The sequence below is a fragment of the Phyllostomus hastatus genome, unplaced genomic scaffold (assembly GCF_019186645.2).
Source record: "Phyllostomus hastatus isolate PE091 unplaced genomic scaffold, TTU_PhHast_1.1 phas_scaffold_78, whole genome shotgun sequence".
Taxonomy (NCBI): Eukaryota; Metazoa; Chordata; class Mammalia; order Chiroptera; family Phyllostomidae; genus Phyllostomus; species Phyllostomus hastatus.
In genome coordinates, this window is record NW_025334041.1 from 8,971,764 (window position 1) to 8,985,733 (window position 13,970).

Consider the following 13,970-nt stretch of genomic DNA (forward strand, 5'->3'; position numbering starts at 1 on the left):
CAGGAAGGCTATGGACTGCAGTTCATGAAAGGAGTGATGCTTCCATCTTATTTTCGGTGCGGCCCCACGCTCAGCATCTCACGTTTCCAGTGACCTGTCAGAGAGGATGAGGCCCTGGGGTGCAGGCATAAACCTCACTGTCCCCAAAGACCAAGAGCAGGGTACGGGGCTGCTCCATGTCACACCAGAGCCCAGATGGACACTCTGGAACAGGTCAGTCCAAAAGCCTTAATAACCAGAGGCCGACTGGGTGAGTGGCATAAAGATACACCTATGATCAAGAGGAAGGGGCCATATCTGGAAGTATAAAGCAGAATGTCAAGTCTTAGGAGCGACGAGTTTTCAAGAGTAAGGTCCTGAGCGATGTGGGGTCCAATATGGTGATGGAGGTGAGATCTGTTTCTGTAAGATCCAGGAAGGACTAGAGACATGTTTAAGCAACATGGAATGACTTGCTTCAGTTTGGGGATCAGTTACAGGAGGCAGGCATGAATAGGGAGGGTCAAAGTCTTAGCCAAATGCATAGACCCATGAGTAGTCATCTGCAAGACCAGGGCAGAAAGTAGAAAAAGGGGAGGGAGTGCCAGGGAGAGGAGACAGTAAGTGGTGGAAAGGAGGATGACAAAGCGTGGCCCGGAGCATGCTTTAATAACCCAGGGCTCCACAGGGCCCCAGCCCTTTCCAGCACCATCTGCCTCTCGTATCGGACATAGGCAGCACCCTCCAGGCACGCAGAGCTAGTCAACCCCCCAGATCCTCTGCTCTGACCTGCCTCCATGACTTTGCCTATGCACCTTCCCTTCTGTCTGACACGTATGTGGTTGGTCCGCTTAAAAGAACACCTAAGCCCTTTGTCAGAGCAGGGCTTGCAGACTGTCTCCTGTGTAGACCTCTCCTCGATGCCTTAGCACCAGTTTACTGAAGCACCATGTGCATTCCCAGCTCTGTCCTAATGAAATCCCCCGTCAACCCTGCGGTACAGGCATGGCCGTGATTCCCATTTTGCAGACGAAGAACCCGAGACGTGGAAAGGTCAAGGAACACCATCTGTCAGAGGAAGAACTAGATTCAAACCCTGGTGGCCAGCTCCAGCCTGCGCTCTGAACTACTACGGCTGTGCCCCCAGGGCAGCGAACCTCCCCTCCCCGAGGCCGTGACCACCTTGTACTTGTCACTGTGATACCACTGGTCTGTGTGGCTCTGCTGTGCACTGAACTTGAAAATTCCGAACAGAACCAATGACTTAATTATCTTTATTCATAGCCTTGCACTTGCTAACCCCAGAATTAACACTCCCTTGTATTTCTGATCTCAATGAATGAGACAACCATCCCTTCATATTTTAAGTCAGAAGCAATGGGATTACTTCAGGTGTGTCCCTCCTTCCTCAGTTGCATCATAGTCTTCTTCCTACACCCCTCTCAAATGCACCCTTTCCTCTCGGTCGCCACCACCAGTCCTGTTCAAGCCTGCGCATCCTCCTGAGCTCTGCCAGCCGCCTGGCTGGTCTTCCCGCCTCTCGTTCCCCTCACTCCGGTCTAGCCTCTCTGCAAGCGGTGATCTGGCCACACCACCCAGCTCTCAGCATGTAATTGTTTCAAGTGCCTGAAAGGTCTTCTTCATTTTTTTTTCCAACACATCACACCTGTGCAGATGCTGCTGCTTCTTTGGGGCCAAACTTCCCCTTACTTCTTTACCTGTATAGTTCCTACTCATTACATGAGACTCAATCAATCAATTATTTTACTTACCCATTCCACTGTTGATAAGACACTCGGTTGGGCTTCAGTGCTACCCCATTCCCCACAACGAAACTATGAGTATTCTTGTTTATGTCGTTCATGTCCTGTATGTAAGCTTTTCTGGGATGTATACCTAGTAGTCAGACTTCAGGGTCGGGGTCAGCTAGACAGAGTTACAAAGGCTGGTCCAGAGTCATGGACTGGTGAGAATGACGACCCAGACATGGCTAAGCTTAGATTTGTTTGTGTGACAATGGTATACTTCAGATCAAGGATCCATGGTGTTTGAATGGTCACAGCCCTCCAGGGTCTCTTTTTTAGCTCAAGGGGGCCCCCCCTAAGTTTACAGGTCTCCGCTGGCCTCGCAGAGTGAAAGCCATGCCACAGCCGAGAAGCCCAGAGCCTTGGGCGGGGGTGCCCTTTGCTGTTTGGGGTGGCGGTGAGGGAGGGGGTGGGTATCATCAGCACTAATGGGCCACCTTGTTACAGCAACGGGCATGTTACTCCACGGCGGGACTGCGTGATGCGGCTGCTGTTCTGTCTGTTTTCCCTCCATGGCACCAGGGTTCCCACTGCTCACCACAGGCCAGGCCACTGCCAGCTCTAGAGGGCTCGTGCGTTCCTGCGGTCACCCCGCTTCTCCGCGCCGCTCTCGGGAAGGTGGTGGATCGCCCATGCTCCCGCCCGCAGTTCAGGAGACATCCCATTTCCCAAGCGCCTGCCCCCTCTAGGTGTCATCTGATTGGCATTCGGACAGGTGTGAAGTGACGTGGCTGCATCGTTGAGATTTTCGTTTCTCCTGTTACACTTCCACTAACAAGGCTGAGAATCTCTTCATGCACCTGTGGTCCTTCCGTGCTCTCCTTCCTTTAAATCGGATAGTCATGAGCTTTGTCTGGTTTCTCGTTGTGTTCATTTTTGTTTCTCGTTGATTCATAGAAGTCCCTTGTATTTTCTGGAGTAATCCCTCGTTGGTTTTTAAAGTTGCAAATATGTTCTCCTAATCTGCCACCCATATGTTAGAGTAATCTATAGAGTCGCTCATTGAGCAGAGGTCTTTAATTTTGATGTTGTCAATCCAAGTTTTGCCTTATGGTTTGTGCTTTGGGATTCTTATTTAAGAAGTACTTCCCTGCCTAATGATTAAAATAGGTATCACGGTTCCTTTCCTCTGTTTTATAGCTTTACTTTTTTATGCGGGTCTTTTATATCTTGGGAGGTCCCTCATATAGGGTATACAATATGCCCCCAAACTTATTTTTCATGCATACAGTAAGCCAGCTTTCTGAATATCATTCATTAAAAAATCTCCAATCAGTACACTTCTCCTTACTCCTGTTTATCGTGCCATTTCTTTAATATATCATTTTTTGTCTGTTTCTCTGTTTCTTTCTCTGTCTACTCCTAGATGTATACGCATATCCCTCTATAGATATCTGTCCATTGAGAGAGAACGGGAGGGAGGGAGGGAGGGAGGGAGAGGGGTCCTCTGATATACACACACACACACACACATGTGTGCACATCCTACTGGTGCTGCTTCCTGAAGAGCCGTAGCTAATACACTGGTGTAGGAGAATGATATTGGCACACGGTACCTAAGCGTGATCTTGTCCTTGCAGCATCTCCAGAGTTCCATGAAGTCGATTTGTCCCACCACAGGCGATGCTAAGTGTGATCGTTGGTTGGGGTGGTGTCTTGCCTGATAGGGTCTATCAACATTCCTTTCTCTGTTCTGGGCTGTGCACATTGCATTCTTCCTCTCAGTGCGGTTTGCTCCGTAGCTATCCTGCTATTTTTCCCTGGGCTCATGCTCTCGTGGACACAGTGGGTATCTCAGCCGGTGATAAGCACCCGCGGGAAATAGTTGAAATCCAGCTCCTTGGTGTCCCCAGGAGTTTAGGTAGTGGGTGGGGGTGAAGGGATGCCCCTCGGCAGGAGAGCTGGGGCTGCATTTGTATCTTAGCATCAGCTCTCTCTCTCTCTCTCTCTCTCTCTCACTGGTCATCGCCTGACCAGCCCCTTGGGGTGGGGAGGTTAGTGATTAAAGAGGAAAAGCTTAGTTACTCATTGGTCCTGTTGTCACATTTCTGTGGCTATGAGCTCTGACTTTGGCCTGCCTCCAACCCCACCCCGACGAGGCATCCCCCAGCCCTGCTGTGGGCAGGTGCCGACTTTGACTGTCAGAGATAACAGGGTGGTCACAGTCTTCCCAGGGCAGTGGGGGGGTCCGGGGGGAGCACATGCAGAACTTCCTCCCCTGCCCACTCAGCACCTGTGGTGTCCGTCCTCCTGTTGCCCACACGTGGCTCGTGGTTTGTGTGGGTCGGCGAGGGCTGTCTTTGTCTTCGTCCGTCCTCGGGGGTAGCTCCTGGCTGGGGCTTCAGGAGGCGGCCACTGGCTGTGTTAATTTTCCATCCTGCGTGGCGTTTCATGAGGCGTGAGTGAACTAACCACACAGAAGCGTCTGGGGAACAGTGTGTTGCTAATGCCCTGTGATTGTTGTTATTGTTATCCTTCACAATAACATCTTTATAATAATACTAAACATTCTCATGAACACATATTGGGCCTCTCCTACCTTGGAGACTGCATTCTGGATGAAAAGACACAGAATCCCTTCCGCACAGGCCCTGCTCTGCAGGTGACACAGCGGGCACAGGTCGGAAGGCACAGAGCCCTCGGGACACAGTGCGTGTCGGTGGAGCCTCAGAAAGAGCAGGTTTCTAGCATCTTCGGGAGCTTGCCAGCAGCTCTTCCCAGACCTGGCAGAGGCAACGCTGACCATCCCGAACGTCAGCCTGGGGGAAATGCAGGGCCAGGGCTGTGCCCGGGAGCCCGAGGGACACTCGAAGTGACGCTGATGTGGGGCCGGAGAATAACATACCGATACGGTAGGAAGGGCTCGGGGTTGGAGCCAGGAACCTGGAACACATGAGGGACTCCATGCATTTACACTGTACTTGATTGCTGTGGGCCTAAGAGCTGGGCAGCCACTGACCAGCTCTGTGACGTTGGCGAGCTGTCTAAACCCTTCTGATCCTCAGTTTCCTTATCTGGCAAATGGGGGTAACAGTGTCATACCTGCCCAACTCACAGGGTAAGGTGGTTTTGAGGTGCAAAATAAATGAACAGATATCCATCTGCTTTAAAAACAGTCCAGATGCATGGAGTGCTGGTAGCTCAGCCCGGCATCCGAAGGTTTAACTGTGAGAAGGAGCCCCACGGAGTGCTGAGTGCTGCAGCCCAGCTCGGGGGCCTGTGAGTCCTGAACGTGGCCAGACTGCATGATTGAACCCGGTACTTGATCTCTCAATTACTGATGAGTCACTGGGTTCAAGTTCATGCACTCGTTTCCTCTTCGGGGCTGAAAACAAGTGCTATGACTATTACAGCCTGCCCCGCTCCGCACCACCACCTCTCTGCCAATGGGAGTTTTGCTTACACTCAATTTAGAGGTGACTGAATCACACCAGTTACTCACAGTCTAATTTCCATCCTCTGCGGCCAAGTGGTTTAGGCCACCGGCCAAACATTGCGGCACAGGTGGAATTCGGCTGGGATGCTGTCGTTCCAGCACAGCCCGGCGGGGAGCAGCTCTGCCAGGTGATAGTGTGTCGTGTTTCCACTGAGAAGGAGAAAAAATGTCGGCCCAATTAGAGGAGGAGGCTATTCCTGTGCTTTTGATAGGGGGCTTAAGACTTGGAAAATTTTAGCTTAAGGTACATAGCCATAAATCTAGCAAGTAATGTGTATGTTAAGCTTTCGTTTCAGAAACTACAGATAAGGCCCATCCTGGCACCTGGGAAAAGCAGCTGACCTGGGGCATTGGCTAAAGATTACTGCCTGGAGACATCCGTACTAGAAAGAAGCAGGCAACTACCCCTCCCCCTTGGAGATAGCTAATGTTGCAACTGCTGAATCTCCAAGCCCTAGCCGTACCTTGTTTGTCCTCCCCCACCCCCCTTATAAAAGATCTGGCCAGGAAAGAGAAGGCAATATGGTTTGTTAGGGTATGAACCCGCCATCTTCTCGGATCGCCGGCCATCTGAATAAAGCGCCTATAAAAGATTCAATCGCTGTCATTGCTTATTGGATTTGGTAGTGACAGGCAGCCCAAACGCTGGTGTCTTTTCCGGTTACACTTTCAGCATCCTAGGGTTGTCCCTGTGAAAGCTTTTCCCATGTGCAGCAGTCTTTCCTTGCTCCTTTCCTGCTTGCACCAAAGCAGAATGAATCCACAACCTCTGCACAAAGTAGCGATGCTAAATAAAATATTTCTTTACAACTAAAGAATCGTAGACCCCTCTGCCATACCCTCTTGGTCTGTTGAAAGGAGCAGGAATGGCAGTGAACAACTCCTGGCTGAAAGGTACTGAGACATTCCTGAGTCCCCTCCTCCCTTCTAGTCATGTAGGAACACAAGTGTTGGCAACCTGGCCCTCTTTGTGGAAGCAGAGCTGGGACACAGAGTTTGACGGGGGAACTCAAGAGCTGGGACATTTCAGTTTTAGGTGACAGTTAATAACCTTAGTAGTTAATGCATGTGAAAAGCTATTGTTTCAAGAACTGAAGGTATGGCCCACCCCGACTCCAGGAGACTGCAAGGAGTTCCACCTTTGTGCCCCAGGAGGACTGCAAACCACTAAGATGGTACCTGAACCATCGTGCTCCAGGGAGGGACAGCCCGCTGCCCAGGACGGAGGACACAGGACACAGGACACAGATGGACACCCAAGCCAAGGAAGGAAGCAGAGTCACCCCAAACCACCGGTGGAGCACAGCCAGGGGGCCCCGGGAGCCCCTGCCAGGACCCCAGCCTGCAACCCCACTGCAGGCAGCTCCACCGTGAAGGGCTTACTTAGAGAAGAGCCAGAGGTCAGGGCCCAGACCTCCTGCAGACTCTACAGTCCTGGAGAACTGGTTTTTCAACCTAAGCAAAGAACAATGACTACTTCAGGTGAGTTTGTTCAAGGCAGAACCAGGGGGAGGCGGAGAATGGGACTTGGCGAGGCTATCGCCCTCAGTCGTGAAGAGCCCCACCCTGGATCTTTCTGAGATGGGTGGCTGGGGACTGAGCACATTCTCCATCTGGCAAACGTTTTCTGCTTCTCTCATTCTCCACAGGAAGTTTTTGACTAGTTTGGAGTCAGATTTCCTCTTTATATTTCTCACAAAAGCAATTCGATCTGAAGGGTGACACGCCACTTGGTAATAAGAGCTATTAAGAAAACATTCCTATCTTCTCCAAATCTCACCACTGGCTTTCCCTTAGGTGGGTAATGTGACACCCTCTTCATCACCGACCCACCCATGCCTCAGGCTGAAGAGTCGCCCACAGGTAGCCCTTTAGCCGAAACACCAAATCCAAAAGCTCAGCCCGGTTCATTTGAAACCTTTGCTTTTCTGTTTACTGATCCTTTCACAGATTAACCTTTTGTTATTCAAGTCTCGTGTGATTGGAGGGAGCCAGGGATCAAACCCTGGGGCTTGCACCATTGTTTCTTTGGAAAGTTTGACGCTGTCTGTGTGAGGGAACATATAGTTGATTTCTGCATGTTTTACAGGCATGGGGTTTTTGATTCTCAGCTTGTAAGGATGTGTGACATTTTATATCACCTGTAGTAATTAGGTTATTCGTATATTCATGTAATATATAACCTTGCCTGTAATTGTATACGTGGATATCTCCGTGTATCTATATCCACGCCCACAGCCATATACCTGCAGACGCACATCTGCATCAGTGCACCTGTCCAGGCTGCGCTCTGACGGGTGTGTGCTCTGACGGAGAATTGTTACACAGCCCCGCCTGCACGCAAACTCACTCCTTTTATATTATGGCCCTCCATTCATGAGCTCTTGAACTCTGCAGTTTGCTTCACTTCTTGGTTAATTGGACTGGATCTTCAAATAATTTTATCAGGTAAGATAACTATGTGATTAGTGTATTTTGTGACCTTTCATTTGTCAGAAAATGTATTTCTATGGCCTTCTCACAATAGACCGAGTCTAAAATTCTTGGGTCTGAAACACTCTTCATTGAGAAAGAAAAAAGCACTGCCTTATTGTCTACTGGCATTTAAGTTTATAGATGAGAAACTGAGCTAAATTAATGTGTGTTTCTTTGTAGAAAATCTATTTTTCTTCCTCAGATCATAATTGATTTTTATCTTTATCCTATTTGTTTGCCTTTATGCAAATGTCTGGGTAGGTGTATGTGTCATTTCTTTGACTTTACATTTGGAGGAATCCGCAGAAAATGTTCTCCTTCTCATTCTATGTCGCTTCTACTTTCTGCAGGGTTCCACTCTGAAATAATAGTCACTTGCAAGTTGGTCGTCTGCGTTCGTCTTCAGTGCGCACCATCTTTTTTGCTTGGCCTCGTTCTCCTCTTTTTTCTCTTGCATCTGCACTCTGGGAAAAGTGCACAAAGTTGTCTTCCATGTACTGACATGTTTTTTACCCCTCAGTTCAACCCCCGTTCAGTGTGGACTTCAGTGCTGCTACAGTGTTTTGTGACTCTTGGAAATTCCGTAGTACCTCCTTTGAGTCCGACCTTTCACCCTCAGTCTGACCCCTCTGCGTGGCTGCTGCTCATGTGTCATGCTGACCGTGTCCTTCTGCTCGACGCCGAATGCACCAAACTACTTCCCCAAGTTTTCTTTGGGATCATGAATGGATCACTTCCCTTTCCTTATTTTCTCCAATGATATGCCAAATTTCCTACTTGACGGTCATTTCCTCTCCCAGTCCCCATGCTGTGTTCTTCCTGTTATTGTCCGCCCGGAAAGAAAAGTGAGATCTAGTGGTTCCTCACGTTTATTTTCAGACAGGGTGAAAGGAGCCCCTTTCCTGCTCTGTTTCCACTTCTCAAATCTGAAGTCCAAGGGCGGGTTCGCGAGCCCATCTCCTGGATCCGTGGCCGGTCCCGAGCGAGCTTTTAACCAGGGTGTCCTCCTCCTGCTGCTCCCCTGCCCTCCCTCTCTCCTGCTCCGAGTCCACACAGCACAGGACATCTGGTCATGCCCACCTGCTGTGCTCTGCAAACTTTTTCCTGCCTCGGCCTTGGGCTTCACTGTTTTCTTTACAGGATGGAACTTCCCAGAATGCACGCTGCCCAAGCCCTGCGCTCCGTCGCCTAGTTGAGTTCTAGGGTTTGTAGTCCTGCTGAGAGTTAACAAAGCCGGTGGGAGGCGAAGACCTGGGGGATGACTCCCTGCTCTCTCAGGGATACAGGGCCTTGTTCTTAAGGCTGAGGAGAGGACGTGGAAGGGAGAAAACATCCATTGTTGCCTCAATGACACTGGTCCATGACATTAGACCAGGTCAGGTCACAACTGGTGCTTCTTTATTTCTTAAAATAATTCCATCTGTGGGTTTTTTTGTAATGACAAGACATTCCAAATCCTGACAATGAGTTGTTCCTACATCTCAGTGTCTAACGCTTTGGAGGTTCTCTCATTCCACGTCTCTGTGAGTGTTTTAGTACACAGCTCGAGGGCCTGCGCGGGGCCGCTGGCCAGGCAGGGCTCTGAGGAATCCCACAAAGACCAATGTCTAGAGGCCCCTCTGTGAAGATGGTCAGATCGTCACGTCTGGTTTGAGCATTAACTAACCTGCTGGAAGCTGCGCATGCCGTCCAGCCCGGCCTTGTCCAGCTGAGACACAGGACGGGGGAAGAACGTGTGCCCGGGAGGACACCGAGCTCTGCCCGTTCCTCAGAGGACGTCCTCAGACTTTCCTGTCAGCCCCTCTCTCTGCCCCTAGAGAGGTCAGAGGCTGGAGGTCAGGGGCATATGTGCCACAGCTCGGAGAAGCTGGGTCCTCGCCACCCACCCTGCCAGCTCTCCTAAGAGAGGCCGGTGCACTCTGTCACAGCCCGGACCCCAGCGTCATCCGTCCACGCCACGAAGTAGGCTCACGTCTCTGCCTTCGTTTCCTTCTCTCTGCCACCCCCCCCCCCCCAATACCAGCAGAACAGGCTAATCTCTGACAGAACTACTCCCCATGAAATCCCCGTTTGCCGTATTCATGTAATGAAGGGTAAGAAGGAAAGGCGGAGCGGTCCTCGAGCTCCCTGGTGGGGACAGGAAGCGAAGGGACGGGATTTGTTTACCTGCAGTCACCGGCTCCCTCTTCCCAATTAGGCACCTTGCGGCTCTCGGGTGTGCTATTTCTCTCTCTGCTTCTCTCGTGAACACACACACACACACACACACACACACACACACACACAGTGTTGAAGGCTGCCTGTCTCTGATACGACTCTGCTTCTCTCCTGAGAACACTGGGGTTTCACAAATTACGAGTTGAGGTCCAAAGAATGTTAATTATATTGTTAGTACGTGGAAACAAAGAACAGTTCCCTGAATGGCGATAACAAGGACAAATGGCTGGTGGAGGGAGGCTCAGGGGTCAAATGCATTTGGAAAACACTGATTAAGCGCCAACAGTTTTCATAGCAGGGATTCTTAGGGTCTGTACTGAAAATGTGCACTGGAGGCCTCCAACAGCAGGGCGGGCTAAGCGGTGTTTCCCACCTTCCTAGGCCATGCGTGTCTCACAGGGGCTGCAGCTTTTCCCAGAGCAAGCTTTAGAAACATGGGCTGAACACCTTCCCTGACTTTCCCCAAACTTTCTAGATTAGGAAACTTTGGAATTATGAAGACCTGTATTTATTTATTTTATTTATTTATTTTTTTGTAGACAGGGGATGGGAGGGAGAAAGGGAGAGAAATATCAATGTGTTGTTTCCTCTCATGCGCCCCCTACTGGGGACCTGGCCAGCAAACCCAGGCATGTGCCCTGACTGGGAATTGAACCGGCCACCCTTTGGTTTGCAGGCTGACGCTCAATCCACTGAGCCACACCAGCCAGGGCTGGAGACCTGTATTTAAAAGTAGATTCTGCTACTTGCTACGTGACCTCTGTTAAGTTGGGAAATCATTCTGAGCTTTAGTTTCCTTTTCTACAAGAATATAAGTGATAACATGAGTTTCACTGTGTCATTGTGAGGATTAAATGATAATTTTACTCACGTGCCCAGCAGCAAGCCCATCTCCTCTCCCCTGAAGACTCACGTCTGGCAAAACATTTTCAAATATGATAACGAACTTGGCTGACCCTCCCAAATGCACAGATCTCCAACAAGTGGCTAGGAGCTGAAGGAAACCTCTCACACGCCCTCAAACCTCTACGAGGTGCCCAAACACTTCCTATATTGAACATTTGTGTTACAGCATTGAAATTATTGCCAAAATATAGAGGGCCCAGTAACAACACTTGCTACTACTGTGTGAGTTGGCTTCTTGGTTTAACATCTACTCACCAGCAAGTGCCCTAAAATAAAGAGAGCAGTGGCTGAGGATACTGTGTGCAGGGGCCAACATTCGGGGGACAGGTTCTGTACCCCGTTCAACCTGTACGTGCTAGGCCTCAAATGATATGTGGCTCTCTTAGCACAACGCCTAATACCTCGCAGGCCCTGGGTTTAAAAAGCATGCGTACGTATTACTGTGCACTTGTTAACTGAGCAATTGCCCTCACAGGCAGTGGGGGCACAAGTCTTCCTCTCCTTATATGGCCATGCTCACTGCACAGTTTAAACACTATGAGATCATCCAAGCCTTGGAGTGATCACCCACTCCCTGCCACCCAGTGGCTTGAATCCACCCCACGTATCCCCCTAACAGTCACCCATGTGTTCTTATTCTGCGGGACACATGACTAGAAGTGAGAATCACTCCACTTGTCAAGGAGGCTGACGCCTGTTTCAAGCATCTGACAGTGGGGGCACCTCTCTCTCTCAGGGCGAACCCGGGTCTTCAACGCTGCCGGGTTCTGCCTCACCAGAATAACTGCCACGCACGTTTCAAGTAACCTTGACCCACGGTAAAACCACAACCAGCATATGTTTGCGTTTCTTTTTTAAATGGTAACTCGTAGCTGAAACATTTCTCCACCTGCCATTCCTTTTGCCTGGTACCACTGGCGACCTCTGCCCTTCTTTTGTTTCGAGGAGAGCTGACGCCACAGTATCTGACATGATTAACTACGGAGCCTGCTCGGCCGCTTGATTAACTGCGAAGTCCACTCGCCCTCCGGAACCGCAAGGACTCCTTTCCCGCTGTCACCGCGGGACGCAGCCCGGGCGTTTGTGCTCGCATCAGCGGTGAGGGCTGCTCCCCTCAGGGACAGCTGGCTGTGTACTGCTGCCTGGCAGGAACAGCAGGAGAGCCTCCTGCCCTTTGCTTCCTGTGGGTCCCCAGGGCGGCGGCATCAAAGGGACTCTCAGATTTCTCTTTCCCCTTAGTGAGAGCACCTAAGAGTGAAGGTGGGGGGATGGGTAGGCACACTAAGGATCTTGGAATAGTCTCATACTGGGAACACACAGACTCTAGTCCTGGATTAGTGAAGGTAAATTTCTCACCAGGAGGAAGATGGGTGGACGCCCTGCCTCAGTTCCTATCTTTTGCTTCCCCTACTCCCCCTAGGCTCAGACTCCACACCTGCCGGAGGTCAAGGGCACATTGTGTCATTTCCCATTTCCCTTCCTCATCCCTCGTGTTTTCTAACAATGGGTTGGCACGTCACTGAAGTTGGCCGAGCGGGCAAACGAGATTCAGGACCTGGGGAACTTCCAGCCCCATGGTCAATGCTGTCGTGTCACAGGGCAAACTTGAGCATCAGTACCCGGTTGTGCCCTTGACTGATGATGCGACTCAGGGCAGGATGGTCCTCAAGGGCCTCTGGAAGACGTCTTGTTAAACCATGCAGGAGACAGGAAACCATGACCCAGACAAGGGACTTTCTTAAAATCAAAAAGCAAATGTGTTCCAAGGTAAGGCCTTAAATTTAGGTCTGAGTCCAAAATCTATGTCTTTGTTACTTGACCCAGGTCCCTAATCAACTGACAGAGGCTGAATGAACCCGCACCAACGGCTACATAAGACCCTTCCAGGCCTCCCATCCGTGGGCTTTCCTAGCCTGTGACAGGCTGCTTGCCTGCAGAGTCCTACACTCTCTTCCGCGATCCTGGTGTAGGGAACAGCCCACACAGCACTTGACCCAACCTCTCCGAGTCTCGGTTTCCTTAGGTAAGAAACAGCAACACCAAAAGACACCTCTCTCACAGGGCAGGGTCAGGGTTAAAGGATGAGTATGAAAGTGCTTTCTAACCCCTAGAGCACTGTGCATAAGTCCAGGGGGCCGCTGGCATCTCGGGCTTTGCCATGGCCTGTGCAGGACCCCGGGGGCAGGAGTTTCTGTGCCGACAACAGGACACAGCAAGGAGCGTGCAGCAGGGGTGTCCACCCTGCAGTCCATGGGCCACGTGAAGCCGAGGATGGCTGCAAGAGCGGCCCAACACAAAATCGGAAATTTACTTAAAACATTGTGAGATTTTTTTGTGATGACGTGTCGCAGTGTGTTTAACATGTGGCCCAAGACAACTCTTCTTCCGGTGCCGCCCAGAGACGCCAAAAGGTTGGACACCCTGAAAATGGCAGAGTCCCCACTTCCAGATACGAACAGACTGAAAGGTCTTGGTGCTGCCTGGACTTGGTCTGAAAAGGCTGTCCCCGCTGCCCTGGACAAAGAGCCCGAGGGAGCAAGTCATGCTGGAGGGCACATCGTTGATGAGCACCCTCAGCCCAGCCCGAGCAGGCCACCCGAGTTCCCCAGGACGGTGAGACTGGACTGCTATAAGCAGTCAGGGGTCAGAACGAAGGTCATTTCTGCCAGCAGAGCTACTGCTCAGGTATGCATGTGACGGCCTCTTCGATGGCATTACCTCTTCCCTGCTCTCCAAGCATCTACCCCTAAATTGGCCTGCCCATTGGGGACTCCGCCTGCTCCCTGTGCTCACACTGGGAGTTTCTTCTGCAGGCAGGCGATGTGCTCACAGGCCACTGGGGTCCACCCCGCAGCTGGGGTCCAGCCCGCAGCTTTCCAGTGAGAACGACTTCAGGGAGGTCACCTGAGGAGTTCAGCTTCGGTCACACAACTTCCCGTGACCAACCAGGACCAACCTTGAAGCCCAGGCAGATGACACCTGCCGGACACGCTTCCCCAGGATCCGTGTCTGAACAAAAATAAGTGGACGAGTGGCAGGCAGGCACAGGGGACAGCGGCGGGGGGGTCTCTGCCCAGAGGGACACGGCGTCCTCCACGGGTGGCCTCGCAGGCTGAGCTGGCTTGTGTCGGTCACCCTGACATCCCAGGGAC

At 51.1% G+C, this 13,970-nt stretch overlaps 1 long non-coding RNA gene across 1 annotated transcript; it reads left to right on the forward strand.

Moving 5' to 3' along the window:
• Positions 1–7,551: 7,551 nt before the first annotated feature.
• On the forward strand, positions 7,552–12,806 carry LOC123811140. The gene is made up of 3 exons (XR_006784359.1): positions 7,552–7,668; positions 11,767–11,916; positions 12,643–12,806. It is a non-coding gene; the product is annotated as an uncharacterized LOC123811140 (long non-coding RNA).
• The last annotated feature ends 1,164 nt before the right edge of the window (positions 12,807–13,970 follow it).